Here is a 6,000-nt window from a genome sequence, read left to right as displayed (position 1 = left end):
GATATGTCCCGAATATTTATGCAAACTATGTTTACAGAATTACACTAATGTGCAATATAATTCAGCGATAATATAAAGATATATGATATATAGTAAGACCATGTATAGATATTCTTTCGCCCATAAGGTGCAAACTGGTTGCACTCAAACTATTTGTAACTTCAGGGGCAATAACTCTGTTTTGTTGTGCACTACATATGCTCTTTATATTTATTGTAATTTATATCAGAGTACTACTTGATTGGTGCAGTCAGTGTTATCAACAGCAATTTTCTGTATTGAAATCACGATTGGGATAGTTTTAATTATTATTATAGATGATCATATGTGTTGCCAGTATCAATTCATTGTTTACAATTAGTGTTTTGTTTTATTACAGCATATCGTGTGATATCAATCATTGACTTAATAAAATTCCAGGCATACACATAGACGTGTTATGTTCCTAGTCATTTTGGATAGTGGCCAGTACAAAACGCTACTGACGTTTTTCATACCGATTGTTAGTTCGTTCTTGGCACACTGATTTGACGACGGATAACTTCGTTTACCTGATCAGGATATAGGGCTCACGGTGGATGTGACCGGTCGACTGATGATGCTTCCTCCTATTAGCCAACTGATCTCATATCTGGTGTGTCTAGGGGTCCTTGTTTGCCCAACTATCTATTTTGTATAGCTTATGCGAGTTTTGAGATTGATCACTGTTTGCTATCCTCACCTTTCAAGGTGTAGACCCCTGAGTCGACGATGGGGTATGTTTTAAAATGGAATATACGGGAAAATTAATTTAAAATACTACTCAAAATTTGATAAGGATCACTAGGTTATATGTGTATAATTTACCACTAACATAACAAAAGACATAAATTTGACTCAGAAACGTGTTTACTCAGGTTATGAATGACAATTCATGAACGGCATGAACTTATACGGAATGCTTGAAATCTGATAACAACACCAAAAGGCATTTCATTACAAAAAGTTAACAGCAAACCAGAGAAAGAATTACACAGTTTTCGGGGATAATCCATCATTACACTTAGTCGATGAAGTGTCAATACCGGATATGACCTCCCCTTGCATCAATGACGGCTTGACAACGTCGAGCCATGCTGTCAATAGGCACCCGGATGTTTCCAATGGGAAGGTTGTTCCACTCTTCCACGAGGGCGTTTCCGAGCTCTGCCAAAATCGTGGGTTGTGCTTTACGGCGTGAAAGGGCAATCTCCAGCATGTTCCACACATGCTCAATCGAGTTCAAGTCCGGCGAGCGCACTGGCCAGTCCATACGGACAATTGTCTTCTGCTGAAGGTACTGCGCCACCACCCTGGCGCGAAGAGGACGGGCGTTATCATCCATCAGGATGAACTCAGGGCCAACAGGATCAGCGTAGGGTCTGACATAAACATCGAGGATATCATCCCGGTACCGCAACCCCGTCATTGCTCCTCTCTCCAGGACATGAAGATCTGTTCTTCCATCCCTGCTGATTCCACCCCAGACCATGATGGAACCACCACCATAACGGTCATGTTCACTGATGTTGGCATCATAGAAACGTTCAGGTTGTCGTCGCCACACTCGGTGCCTCCTGTCTGTAAAGTTCAAGCAATACCTGGACTCATCAGTGAACAGAACTTGAACCCAATCGTTCTGTGTCCAAGTGACATGATCTTCAGCTCAGTCCAATCGCTCCCGCCGGTGTCGAACAGTCAGAGGGACTCGAACACAAACCCATCTCGAGTTGAGACCTGCATTGTGAAGCCGATTCCGTATCGTCTGAGTGGACACATTCACCCCCGAGGCGTTCAGGAGGTCGTTACGTAGGCTGGTTGCTCTCCAGAAGGGATGGTGTCGTGCCTGAAGAGCCACAAAATGGTCTTAGCGTTGGGTTGTCGTCCTCTGACGACCACCCCCATGTCGGTGTGCTGTTGTACCAAACGTTTGCTGTCGGTTCCAGGCCCTGTTTACAACGCTTTGGCTGACGTTTAGTACATTTGCAACGTCACGTTGTGAATAGCCAGCGTCAAGCATTCCAATACATCTGCCCAGTTGTTCTGTCGTCAGGCGACGCCTTACACGTTAAGGGGGCATTGTGTTGATAAACGTAGTGTAAACACTCAAGTGAGTTTGAAATTTTAGAAAGAATCAGACACCGATGCCTGAGTGAAAATCGTGCAATGGTAGCAAAAGCATAAACTATGATGAGAAACGCATTTCCCATGGCATGAAATGCACGTGCAAGTTTGTTGAAGACGTTTTTGATTTCACTTGAACACAATATTGCCAGTTATGCAGTTATCAATTTTTTAAACAGAAAAATATCTATGATCCTTATCAAATTTCGAGTAGTATATTTCAAAAGCTACAATGGTGCAATTTATCAAATCAATAAATATACCTGGACTCACACTAAGTGTAGATATTTTACAATAATACGGGAATAGGGTCAAGGGTTGTCATCAATTAGGTTTTATTGTTTCACATTTAAATATATAGAGGAACATTGAAGATATCGTCTCAAGTACAGTTTGCTGAGACTAAAATACAAACATCCTCATGTGCAGATTTACTTGTTTTCACATTATATCTCCTGTATTCTAGACCATTATCTATATATTGAATATTGTGAACTACATCCTTTTTCTGATGATGGAACAATACATGCAAGAAATACTTAATTATTATCCATAAAGATATGTTTAGATTTACAGGTAGATATCCATCGGATTAAAACATCGCCTGTTTAAAATCAAATTCATTTTAATCGCATCAACCTAAAACACAATCTAATTAAAATCAGATCCTGAGATACGCTCACAATCGCTACAATAGGATCTAACACAACCCCATAGGGGGTCACGTCCACATGACCTTTTACTTGAAATATTCATGAGAACTATCACCCATACAGAAAATGATGGCTATTTAGGCGGTTCCCGGCAATCCGTAAACAAGTTGCAGTAATCACTCTCCCACGAAGTTTATTACACATTATGAAATTGTATATTCTCACATAAGGAATTTTAAGCTTTTGCAATAATGTCTAATCTATTCCGTTCATACAAACAACAATATGTACGATATAGAATACAACCAAATTTAATTAATCTGTATTGCGATTTATGTATGAATAGGAATGGGTATGACTTGAATAGTTTTCAAGATGGTTTACTTAACAACGCGAGGAAATAACGCCAGTCGACGTAAACGGTGCATTGTGACGTCACCTCTAGCTGCGATGTGTTTTATATCAAAGTAAACAATCGCATCAATTTTCCTTGAATTGTGAACGACGACGACTTCATTGGCGAAGCGCTGATTGGCTAGCATAAAGTTCACATGAAAATGACCCTAGTCAAGTTGTCTCAGATCTTCTTACGCAAAATTTATGGAGCGGATCTAAGAAGTCTGATATTAATTAGATTGCGTAAAACACTATATTGTAGTTACTTTTGCATAGATCCAAGAATTGCTAGGAAAACAGCACGTGACATGCTAGTGGGACCTTCACGTCATCAACATTCTGCTCGATTCGGAAAGAAAGTCTTGAAAACAACATACTATATTTTGATATTATTTTCTCTTACATTTCGACAATCGTAGTTTTTGTATTCTTAGATAATAGAGCGTTTCATTTGATTTTGTCCATATAATAATGTAGTATTGATGAATGTATTACGGCTCAGAAATCTGATCATCAAATCATCTCCCAGTATTAACATGTATTAGCGTGATTAATGATGTTCTCAATGTAATATTTCATTGCGAGGTGTTGCTTTTGAATTTTTAAAGTAACTCGAATGCAACAACAGTTAACAATAACCGGAGCTGATAGTACAACATTGTGGTATTGCTCGACTAAAAGCGATAATATTTCTTTAATTGTTTCTCGTCCTAAATATGCTAGAATTACCCAAACAATCGAAATTCCTCATATTTTCGTAACAGTATTCTATTATCGTCAGGATAAGATGTTTATATTTCTAAACTGATTGGATATGCGAGAGAATAGTAGTTTCAACTGTCTCGTTTAAAGGCATCATTTCGATATTATATAGTTATAATCACGATCTAATTTACCAATACAATTTTTCATTGTGTCAAATGCTGTCTGATGTGTTTCGTATTAATTATTAAGCCGTTCTTTACACAATGGTTTTGACTAAGATTATTCCGTTTACCTGATCAAGATATATAGTTTATGGAGGGTGTGATCGTTTGACAGGGGATGCTTACTCCTCCCGGGCACCTAATCCCCTTCTGGTATATCCAGGAGTCCGTGTTTGTCCTTCTCCTACATTTCGTAATGCGGTATTCGTTAAAGACTTTATGGAAGTGATCACTGTTCGATACCCTCATTTGTTCAAGGAATGAAATGAAATGTTATATATATATATATATATATATATATATATATATATATATATATATATATATATATATCCAAATGTGTTTTTAAAAAAAATCACAGTGTACTGTTCGATACTGTTTATTCTATTTCTTTTAATATATACATACATATATATATATATATATATATATATATATATATATATATATATATATATACATATATATATATATATATATATATACATATACATATATATATATATATATATATATATATACATATACATATATATATATATATCCTTTTCAAAATAAATGTCACCTGTGTCTTTTACGTTAATTTAATGCTTGTAATCAAATGTGTTCATTTATGTCAGATTATTTTTACGTTGAAGAATTAAATCAAAATTCAGCAACAGGTTATATTTGAAACTGTTCGCAGGTGATAATAGAATACTGTGGAATAATTTTAATTAATGGGGGCCAATGTTCGTGGGTAAGCAAAATTTTACTGGTTCGTGAGGAAGTAATTTCGAGGGTAAGTGATATGACGTTACTAGGAGAGATAACTCTACTTGGTTTAAAAATGTTCGAGGACATGTAAATTCGTGGCGAAGAGTGACCCACGAATTCTGCAAACATCAACCCCCACGAACATTGATGATTCCACGGTATTGCTACATAGATATGGGAATTTAACGATGGAGAAGCTAAAATGATCCCGGCTATCATAAAGCTGAGTTGTTAGTTTGCCGTTAACGTCTACTTTCAATAAAATATTTAAGTATGAAGCAGAAGTGGACGACTCTGTGGTGTCCTTTATTTCGAGTTCACAGCATCCCGGTTATCATAAAGCTGAGCTGTTAGTTTGCCGTTAATATCTATTTTGTATGAAAAATCTATGTATGAAAAAGAAGTGTATGTTGATGACTTTCTTCAGTTATTGAATACCAAAAAAAGAGAAAATCCAAAATGCAAAGAAATTCAAATCCGGAAACATTTCAAGTGTGCCTTACAATTGATGTAATAGGTGAAGAATAGAAAGTAAACTACACTATTTTTGTCTATAATTAATAATAAAAAGAATAAAGAAGCACCCTATCTCTTTCACGTAAACTTTAAATCCCCCTTAAAGAAAACTCATATTTGTTGTGGAAAATGATCGACCGCATTTCAAAGAAACCTGCGTATACAAAAATATACTCACTGTACGCTTGTAACTTTTCTATCAATATGAATACATTCCTTATCTTATAAATCGTGTATTTAGAAATAAATAAGGTGGTATATAATGCATTCATCATTACAAAAGTAATTTGATCCAAGTGTCGTTGACAGGCGCAGATCATCAGATCAAACAGGACGAGTTTCATATAAACTGGCTAGGATTTGTCGAAAATATCTCAAACTTAAATATGAGTTTTCTTTTATTTGAGAAGCCAAAATCTGAGCAAAATCTCAGACTAGGTCCAAGTTTTGACTTAAGTTTATTTCAAGAAATTCAAGCCTGATAACCCGCGCATAACAACGAGACGTGGTGACTCTTTGGATTAAGTTACTGTCGCAAAAAAATATATTTATCACATTTCAGCATTTTACAGAATAAAATAAAAAACTATGGGTGAAAATACACGTCCTTC

This window comes from Ostrea edulis, chromosome 7 (genome assembly GCF_947568905.1).
Source record: "Ostrea edulis chromosome 7, xbOstEdul1.1, whole genome shotgun sequence".
NCBI classification, from domain to species: domain Eukaryota; kingdom Metazoa; phylum Mollusca; class Bivalvia; order Ostreida; family Ostreidae; genus Ostrea; species Ostrea edulis.
Note: the sequence above shows the minus strand (reverse complement) of the source record.